At 39.5% G+C, this 10,768-nt stretch overlaps 1 long non-coding RNA gene across 1 annotated transcript in view; it reads left to right on the top strand.

Moving 5' to 3' along the window:
- The first annotated feature begins 158 nt into the window (after positions 1-158).
- LOC110595984 overlaps positions 159-10,768 on the top strand; it is a 23,685-nt gene continuing 13,075 nt past the window's right edge. The window contains exon 1 of the long non-coding RNA XR_002482197.1: positions 159-236. This is a non-coding gene — a long non-coding RNA (uncharacterized LOC110595984). The remainder of the gene's footprint in view (positions 237-10,768) is intronic.

Genomic DNA, 10,768 nt, shown 5'->3' on the forward strand with positions numbered 1-10,768 from the left:
CCCAGCACCGAAGCCCGGGCCGGGCGGGAGCGCCTACTCCGGGGGACGCCCGCCGCCCGCTCTCTTTTGTTCTTGGCCCGGAGCTGCCTGTCGCAGCGCAGCCAATCACCACCTGGCCGCCCCCTTCCCCGCCTGTCGGCGCCACACTGGGGGTGCTCCCACGCGGGCCCCCAAGTCCCACGTCCACCTCCCGCTGCCTCGACCCCCGCCCGGCTACCCTACGCGGGCGCTCTCTGGTGAGTGGGGGACAAAGGCACTCCAGGCCTGGGGGACGGCGGTGGGAGGGGACCCGCTGCCGTGGTCACCAGGCCGCTGGAAAGAGCACCGCTCTGGAGTCAGCGACCTTGTTGGGTGCTTGCCACAAGTCGGCCTTCAATAATGCCATGTGACCCACCTAGGGCAAGCTATTTAACTGGAGTCACGGCAGGGGTTGTCATTTGCTGGGTGGCTCAGTCGGGATTCGAATATGGATCCACATGCGTCCTAAGTCCATAAGCAGTTACGCTGCTCTCCGTGTAGGTTTCATAGGCCTGCAGTTTTTGTGAAAAGGACTTGCTCTGGCAGGTCACTTGTTTCCAAGCCTGGCAACCTTCTGAAATTGGCATCCAATTCTGTTGATTATGTATGTAAACATTTCGTTAGTTCTAGAACAACATGTGCACCTACCACTAATTTACTCTGAACTCCTTAGCTGGCTGCCTTCAAAGACATTTTGAGAGTGAGAATCTTCTTAACACTCTCCTTTGTGAGGAGTAAATAAAATAATTTAAGGAGTCATTTTGGGTCTGCCCAGTGGAGGAATACTGCTTTCATCATCCTGAAGCCCATCTTCTTTGGTGGAGTGCAAGCTGACTTTCTTTGGCCTTCACACGTAGTCACAAGGACCGTTCTTATCTGTGTCTGTACACTCTTCTATGTTTCCCTGCCCTCTCTCCCTTATATATAAGCTATAGTTTTCTCCAGCATCTGCCTTCCTCACTTGCCCTTTAGAATGGTGTGTGTGTTTAACCCTTGCTCTTGTTTCTTGGGTTTGGGCTTCCAATAATGGGACTGTAAAGTCTTTAGATGTCCTGTGAATTGTTTACTTTGCTAATAGTGTTTTGGCAGTATTTTACGAGTTGCATCTCATGATTTTCCTTTTTTTTTTTTTGGTATTTACCCTTACCTGTCCTACAGGTTCACTTTTCTTCCTTTCTCACCGTAGAAGACTAGTCTAAGTCCTTTTGCATCAGTTGTAATAATCCACCAAAGTCTCACACTTCTAAAATCTGTCGTGTGCAGCTGTCATCATGTCACACACTGCTTATGAACCCGTAGGATGATTTCTGTATCCTCTTATGTCAAACTCAAATCCCTCTGATTAGCTGCCAAAGCCCTGGCTATTGGCTGCTTGCCCTTACAGTCCAAGCTCCCTATGGGCACAGAGTGGATAATGGGGAAAGGAGAGAAACCAAAGAGGAAAGGTAGTCAATTGGAAGCCAGCCATGGGAAGACATTAAGCAGGGGAGGTACATGATTGTAGGTCGAGTTTAGACAGATTACTCTGGTGACCAGTGTGGAGGTAGATTTGAGGGTGAGAGGCTGGAGGCAGGGCCTCACTTGATAGGCTCTTAGCAGGAGAGAGAAGACTAGGGCTGAGATAGGGCTTGCTGACTCACTGGGGAGCAGGTGGGTAGGAAGAAGAAGTCAAAAATGATTCCCTGGTTTCTGACTTATGACACTCACCAAGGTGTGGAAATTGTGAAGAACAGGCAAGTTTGGGAGATAAGATCATGACTGGTTTTGGATGTGCTGAGATTTCCATGGGGGCATCCTGAGAGATGTTTAGTGGGCAGCTGAGTATACAGCTTAAAGAAAGTGGTCAAGACAGATTGATGGAGTTTGGTTATTTTGAGAAAGTGGAAATTTCTTCCAGTCTAGGCTGTGGTTTCAGATTTTCAGTTGAGCCTAGTCTGATTATTCAGCACAAGTCATTTAACTGACTCTCATGCTCTAACTAAGTCATACTTAATAATACACCCACATGGGCTCCTTCTGGCTGGTCACCAGGAATCTCCTACTGTGTCTGGCTAAGAGCCCATCTGTCTCTGCAGCCAGATTGGACACAGACCACCTTGTCAACACATTGCCACTAGGATGAACCATTGTACTGTGACTTTCACGGCAGACAGGGCTTTCAGACTGGTTCCTCCACTTTATGCAAAGACTGTGCTGTGGCTATTCCAGAACAATGCTGTATTCAAATATTTAACAGATAATATGTAACCCTTTAGAGATATCACTAGGTCCATTAAAAGAGTTTAACTGTGTTTTATTTTAGTCACTGTGGCTCCAGGAGCTGGTCTATTTGCTATATCAAAATAGAACACATTAATTTTACTTCTGAAACTTGGGAGGACATCTATTCACAAATGGTAATAATATCATCTTTCTTTGATCACTTTTGATTTCAGTATCCTCAAATCCCTGTGGGCTAATACTTGTCTGCCCTTGGCTCCTTGATCTATTTTTGCCACCCTCTTCTCCTTTATACACATCTGCATGTTTTGTTGAACCAATCTTGTTTTCACCTTCTCCTTTCATACCTTGACTCAGCTTCCTAATAAAACTCTTAACAGTTCCCTCAAATCTTATCCCAAAATCACCCATTCCCTGATGCTTCAATTGCCTAAAATCTATTCCTGCATCCAAAGTTATGTATGAGATGATAAATATTAAGCACTTAGAACAATGAGTGCCTGGCACATAGTAAATACTCATTATATGTTAGTTGATATTGTTATCATTGTTGTTCACATGGTATGGTGCAAAAAATTGTGGAAAGGGAGTCAGGAAAAGTTGGTGTGAATCACACACACACACACACACACACGATCAGCATGTCAAAAGAGATCTGTCTTGAACTTGCATCAGAGGCCATCTCCACTACTTATGCCATTAGAGGTATCTCTCAAATGTTTTCCAACCCAGTCTTGGAGGAACTGGTTTACAGTCCTTGAAAGAGAAAGGGCTATAAGATAGTGATACCCTCTTGAGAATCAAATAAAAGAACTATAATATACTTCTTATGGTATATTGTTGAGTACTGCTCCCACCTTGGTGAGCAGCAGGGGCAGTTCTAGGTTGGCAAGAGACAACATAAAGTCAACATGGGCCATAATGGGTGAGGTCAAAGTTTGGGGTCAGCCAGCATTGCCAGAATGGAGATGGGTTACAGCAGCAACTGTACTCAGGCCACCAAATAGAGAAGCAGATCACATCTCAGTAACAACCTCAGAAACATGTTAATGATCTTGGAAGACACTGCTTGAACCACCTGATATCTTGTCTGGGAAAGGAAGAGAGGATTGCTTCAGGTCCTAGGAATTCTCCCAAGACTGAGCCCAAGGGCTGTTTCCATTGAGATTGTTTTCATTCTCACCCCTTTACTGCCCTACCCTAGAGTGTAGAACAAGCTGAATACTTTTACTGAGTTACTAGCTATTTGGGGAGAAGGGGTTCTAGATGCAGAAGATGTTAAAGACCTGAAGAATTTGCAAATTTGTCTATTATTTTTGCTAGTATTGTTTCAATAGTGTGTATGCTGCTGAAGGGAGCATCAGATCAACAGTTAACACTTATTCCTTCATTTATTGAATAAATATTTGTTGTGCACTATCATTGTTCTAGATCTAGGACCTACGGAGAACAAGGAGAATGACAAAGAAATGAAAACCATGCCAGATGGAGTAGTATTGTAGGATTCCTAGGAAGATAGGGTATCTAACCATCTGAAAGGCTACTATGTAGAAAAAAGGATATGGAAGAAATGATGCTTTGGATAGTTATAGGCCTGTACATGAAGAGGCCTAGCAGCTTTCATTTTTACCCTCTTGAAGTTTTGACCTACCATGTAAAGAATTATAAATAGAGAGGGAGTGGTACAGACATGTGAGTGAAGCCATCTTGGATCCTCCAACCCCAGTTAAGCTACCCTAGCCAACACATATGGCACAGAGGCAAGCTATCTCCACTGAGCCTTACCCAAATCACAGAATCATGAACAAGTAAATAGTGGCAATTGTTTTAAGCCACAAAATTTGGGGCGGGGTTATTATGTAGAAACAAATAACTGGAGCAGGTTATATTAGATTAGATATACCTGAAGCTGGGCTCGTTGGCTCAGCCTGTAATCCCGTGCCTTGGGAGGCTGAGGTGAGTGAATTGCCTGAGCCCGCGGATTCGAGACCCGCCTGGGCAACTTGGTGAGACCTCATCTCTACAACAAATCAAAAAATTAGATGGGTGTGATAGCATGTGCCTGTAGTTCCAGCTACTTGGAAATCTGAGGCGGAAGGATCGCCAGAGCCCAGCAGGTCGAGGCTGTGGTGGCCAGGAGAGGCCACTGCACTCTAGTCTGGGTGAGAGTGAGACTCCAACTCAAAAAAAGAAAAAAAAAAATTACACCTGAAGAGAGCTAGTGACCTGGAAGAGAGATCAAAAGGAAAGTGATTCAGACCAAAGCCCAGAGAGAAAAAAAGGAAGAAAAACCCAGAAAAGATCATAGTATACTCACACCAGCTTTCTATTAGGAAGTATTTGTAAGGTATTCATTTTTCTATCTATGAGAGATGATGAAAAGTCTAATATGAAGTCCCAAATGATGATAAAAGGGAGAGAATGGGGAAAAAGTAGTATATGAAGCAATGATGGTTACAAATTTTACAAAATTGATGAAAGCTATTGCTACATGTTGAATGTTGTGTCCCCTCCTCCCAATTCATATGTTGAAATCCTCAATGTGATGGTATTTGGAGATGGGCCTTTGGGAAGTAATTAGGTCAGAAAGGTAGATTCCTCATGATGGGATTAGTGCCCTTATTAGAAGAGATACAAAAGAGCTTGCTTCCTTTCTCTATCTCCACCATATGTGGATACAGTGAGAAGACGGCCATCTGTAAATCAAGAAATGTGCCCTCACCAGATGCCAGATATATTGGTGCATTGATTGGACTTTCCAGCCCCCAGAACTGTAAGAAATAAATATCTGTTGTGTAAGCTACTCAGTCTATAATATTTTTGTTATAGCAGCCCAAATTAACTGAAATAGATATCAAACTATGGATTTAAAAGCATTTTGAACATCAGTCATGATAAATACCAAAAATAAACACTCCCAAGAACATAAGAGTAAAATTGTTGAAATCCATATACAAGTAGAATATATAAAAAGAAGAGAAAGGCAAAAACATTATCTTCAAAGGTGCAGCAAAAAGAGAACTGACTTATCAACAGAAAGAAAATATCTAGCAGCATAAAATTCTAAATCAAACAAACTGTAATTCAAATAAAAAAGACAATTTTTAGGCAAATATAAACCCAGAGAACTCATTAGCGGCAGATTTGCACTAAATGAGATACTAAAGGGAGCTAGTCAGGCAGAAAGAAAATAATCCCAGATGTAAACAGTGAGATTCAGGAAGAAATGAAGAATGACAGAAAAATAAATATTTGAGTAAATCTGAATAAAAATTGGCTGAATAAAATTAAGTAATGATTACTTACTTTGGTTATATATATGGAGAATAAAAAATTCACAAAAAATGAGATTGAAATAAATAGAATAAAAAGGTCTCAGATCTCAGGATAATATAGAAAACAGCAGAAGTACTTCTATTTTAATAAGGTAAAGATAGATGTTGTGATCTCTAGGATAACCAGTAGAAGAATAATAAAAGAATTCTCAACTAATGGGAGGATAGCAAAACAAGAAAATAATACATAATCCAAAATGGCAGTAAAGAGAAATAAAGAACATAGAATAATGAATTAAATATGAAATAAATAGTCACATGGCAGAGTTAAACCCAAATATCAGCAACCACGTTAAAGTTAAAAGGAACATATAGTCCAATTACAATTAAAAGATTGCCAGACCAATTAAAAAGACATCTTTATACTGCTTACAAGAGACATATCTTGAGTAAAGATATTGAAAGATTGACTTCAAAACGATAGAAAAAGAAAAAACATATTTGTAAATAACAGTAACAAATTAGTTTATAAAGTACAAAGCATTACTCTAAATCTGGGGTTCTTGACCAGGAGCAATTTTGCCCTCCAGTGGACATTTGGTGATGTCTAGAGATATTTTTTATTGTTTTGACTGGGGGTGAGTCTGTTACTACCATCTAGTACAGCGGTCCCTAACCTTTTTGGCATCAAGGACCAGCTTCATGGAAGACAAGTTTTCCATGGACCAGGCTCCGGGGGGATGGTTTCAGGATGTTTCAAGCACATTACATTTATTGTGTACTTTTTCTCTACTGTTATTACCTTGTAATATATAATGAAATAATTATTCAACTCACCATAAAAAAAAGAGGCACAGATGAAAGTGGTAAACAAAATAATGAATGGACCACACGCAGACTAAAATAAATGTTGGATTCTGCCTTATAGCCTGCCACCAGATGCGACCGTACAATTGAAGTACATCAACTCACTTGCCACTCACTGATAAGGTTTTCACATGAATCTGCAAGCAGTTGGTTTATTATGGTCTCTGTGCAGGCAAACCTCACTGCTAATGTTAATCTGTGTTTGCACCTGCTCCCCAGTGCTAGCATTACTGCCTCAGCTCCATCTCAGAACATTGGGCATTAGATTCTCATAAGGAGCTTGCAACCTAGCTCCCTTGCATGCACAGTTCACAATAGGGTTTGCACTCTTATGAGATTCGGATGCTGCCACTGATTTGACAGAAGGTGGAGTTCAGCCAGTAAAGCAAGTGATGGGGAGCAGCTGTAAATACAGATGAAACTTCGCTGACTGACCTACCACTCACCTTCTGTTGTGTGACCAGTTCCTAACAGGTCACGGACCAGTACTGGTTCATGGCCCGAGGGTTGGGGACCCCTGATCTAGTGGGTAGAGGACAGGGACACTGCTAAACATCCTATGGTTCACAGCACAGCACCCCCCACCCAACAAAGAATTATCCTGCCCAAAATGTCAATACAGTAGTGCACAGTTGAGAAATACTGCTATAAAGAAACATTACATAAAAATAAATGGTCAATTCACCAAAAAAAAAAAATATATATATATATAAAGTACTTAATTTGTATATACTAATGACATAAGCTCAAAATATACAGAACTAAAAATTGACAGAACTACAAGGAGAATATAAAAATTTACAAATATGGTGGGAGACTTCAATACATTTCTCTTAGGAATTGATGGAAAAAGTGAACAAAAAGTCAGTAAGAATATAGATGACTCAGATAACAAAAGTGATACACATACCTTTATTGCTTTATTTAGAACACAGTACTAAACATCTATAGAATACACATTATTGTCATATATACTTGGAACACTCACCAAAACTGACCACATTCTGGGCCACACAGTAAGTCCCAACAGCTTCCAAAGGATTAAAATTAGGCATGATATGTTCTCTGACCACAGTGGATTTAAACAATAAATCAACAACAAAAAGAAAACTAGGAAATTCCAAATATTTGGAAAAGTAAGCAATATTTTTATTGTCTAATTTTAAATAACCTATGAGTCAAGGAATCACTCATAGTGGAAATTAAAATGTATTTTGAATTGAATAATATTGGGAGCAGAATGTATCTAAACTTGTGGAATGACACTAAAGCAGTTTAGAGAGCCTTAAATACTTATATTAGAAAAGAAGGGATGAAAAGCAGTGATCTATGCATTCATCTCAATAAGTATTTTATGGGAATGAAGATGGGCAAACTACAGTCAAATGCAGTAACATGCATTTGTTGAACAAAAGAAGTCAGGCATGTGAAATAATAAATCCTGTGCGATTCCATTTACAAAATGTTCACAATTTATCTATGGCATTTGATGTCAGGATGGTGGTTACTTTTAGGAAGGAAGATGGAGATAATTGGGAATGGGCACAGGGTACTTTTGATTACTGATAATGTTCTATTTCTCTACCTGGGAAGAGTTTACACAGATATTTTCACTTTAATTAATCGAGCTATACACAAGATCTTCTTCACTTCTTTATAATTGTTATATGTGAATAAAGTTTATTTCAAAGTAAAAATATATGTAGAGGTTTTGGACCATAGCTTACAAATTCTGAAATCAATGCCATTTAAGTGCTTTAATGTCGAATGTTCCTTTCCTTGAATAAACTTCTAAAAGATGAAGGGAACTTCTGGCTTTCAAAGTGACTTCAAGAAAGGGAGATAATTTTTAGAAGATATAGAGAGTCTTGTCAAGGTCTCAAAAGGCCCTTATCAATAAAAATTGAACTTCTCAAGAGGAGACGCTATTTTATTCATTCACGTGTGCCCAGCACCTATCACAAGACCTGACCCGTTAGGCCAAGAATGGCAAATAGGTTTCAAAAGCTGTGCCAACTCCAAACTATTAGTAATGGCTCTCTGGAATACTGTATAGAAGAATGCATTCCAAAACTGCATCCAGGATCAGTGGGAACAATTCTGTGATCAGTTGGCAATGTCTGCCATGAGTACCAAAGACAAAATGGTGGCATATACAGCACACACTAGCCATCTGGGACCTAAAGATTTCACAACCATAAGATCTTGGCTAATGTTGCAGAGCACTGAATTAAGAGCATTGTTTGCCCAGGAACTCATTATAGGACCAGAAGAATTTTAAGCTAACAATGGATGATATTACAGAAAAGTCAGTGAATCAGCCTGTTAATTACTGTGGAGGAAATCAGGTTTGGTGGAAAGAAAAATAATAGTAAGAGATGTTGGAAGTAAGTCAATGTGAAATAGAAAAAGAGTCAGAAACAATACGTTGATCTCCAATGCCTACATATCAGCTTTTCCCAAACCAAAGTTCCATGGAAAGCTGCTCTTGAGGACTAAGCAGGCCTGCTCCTGACATGTGCAAGACCAAGGTCAAGAGTAAAAATTGAAACTGCATATCTGATAAAATATTTAAAAGTTATAAATCAAGTGAATATACTGTTAGATAATGTCGGTGACCTGCACTGACCAGAGGGAGGGTTAGGACCGCACCGGTGAATCAGAGACGGAGAGAAGAAAACTACTCGGAGGCAGCTCTTCTGGGTTCAGCCTGGCCAAGACCGAAGCCGATTTTATTCAAACCTTTTCCAACTTATATACCATTTTCTATACCCTCCAGCAATGTGATAATCACTCACTGGGGGCGTACAAGTTTCGTGCTTTACAAACTATGCATCACAAGACCACCACGAGATCTGCAATTTCCAAGCAAACAATTCAAATTCCATGATGCCTGCCGTGCTTACATCAAGGTCACAGGTGCACAATTTCAATACAAATCGTTCAAAGTGTTTTCCATAATGTTCAACGAATCATTCATATTATACTCTTTGCTCTATACCCTGATTAATACAAAAAACTTTCCTGAGTTAACTCTAGGTTCAATCCAAGTTCACTGATTCCCAATATTTTTAACAATTAATATTATCAACTTACACTTATTTAGTAAATGTCTTCAGTATACTATTAACCTATTACAATTTAACATAACGCCTTATAACTCAGTTAAAACTTATTCTTAAACTACAAAACTTTACTATAATTCATGTTTCATATGTCTAAACTTTAATTTTCATATGATCTAGTTATTGGACTTTAATACTATGCTATATCCTATTAAGCTAATACCTTATCGTTAATTCTTTTATAAATCATATAGTAACTATTACACTTGAATAATGTAGCAAAAGGAAACAAAACAGCAAGCATAGATTTACGCAGCTATGAGTGTATATGCATATATTTTATCCCAACAAGTCTACTCTAAAAATCAAATAGTAGCTGTCACACTCTTGAACAAGGAACTGCAGGGCTTCCAAGATGGCGGCCATGGGCTGAAGCAGACAGAGTTTCGGTAATTAACGAAACAAAAGAAAACTTTCTACCTGGCTAGGGGCAGGGGACAGAACTATCATGGTAATTTAGTTTCTAATCTTAGCCCTAGGGGAAACAGCTTTCGGGAACAAGGACTACCCAGTCTACCAGGAAATAGAAGTAAAAAAATATCTAGAAAGAAGCTAAACTTAGAAAGACAGAAACAATTCCGCCATGCACCTTCCATCAAGTGTACTGAGATTCACTTATAAGTTTTACTGCCATGTATGCACACTGGTCACCAATCACACGCCAATATCATAGGTATAACTGATATCCTATGTCAGAGGCGATCTTCCAGATGGGCCTTTACAGGCCTCAGCCATGTAGCTATAGATGTTGGCTCCCAACAAGATAAAATGTATTCTACCTACCTACTTTGACAAACATACCTACAAAATGATAAAATTGAAAAATTTGTAAGGAATTGTGGTCTTTATGTGATAGAAATATGGCAAAAATCGAAGATGATGAACTTAATTATTACTGTGCATGTCTGACTGTTCTGTTGATGGTCCAGTGACATTTGGGTAATAAAATAAAGGCATACATAATTATTCAATTATTTTGTACTTATTTGATAACATTTACTTCCTTGTCTACATTTCATCAAAATCAAGATTTATATCATGAATTTTATTGACAATAATGTCAGATTAGATATAACTAGTGTCTGTAATACATTACTGTAGCTCTTGAATGGTTTTAAAAAATTATTTCCAGCCGGGCTCGGTGGCTCAGCCTGTAATCCCGTGCCTTTGGGAGGCTGAGGTGAGTGGATTGCCTGAGCCCGTGGGTTCGAGACCCACCTGGGCAGCGAGATCTCATCTCTACAATGAAAAAAAAAAAAAAAA

Source organism: Carlito syrichta, unplaced genomic scaffold (assembly GCF_000164805.1).
Source record: "Carlito syrichta isolate Samal-C Ts95f unplaced genomic scaffold, Tarsius_syrichta-2.0.1 Scaffold305654, whole genome shotgun sequence".
NCBI lineage: Eukaryota > Metazoa > Chordata > Mammalia > Primates > Tarsiidae > Carlito > Carlito syrichta.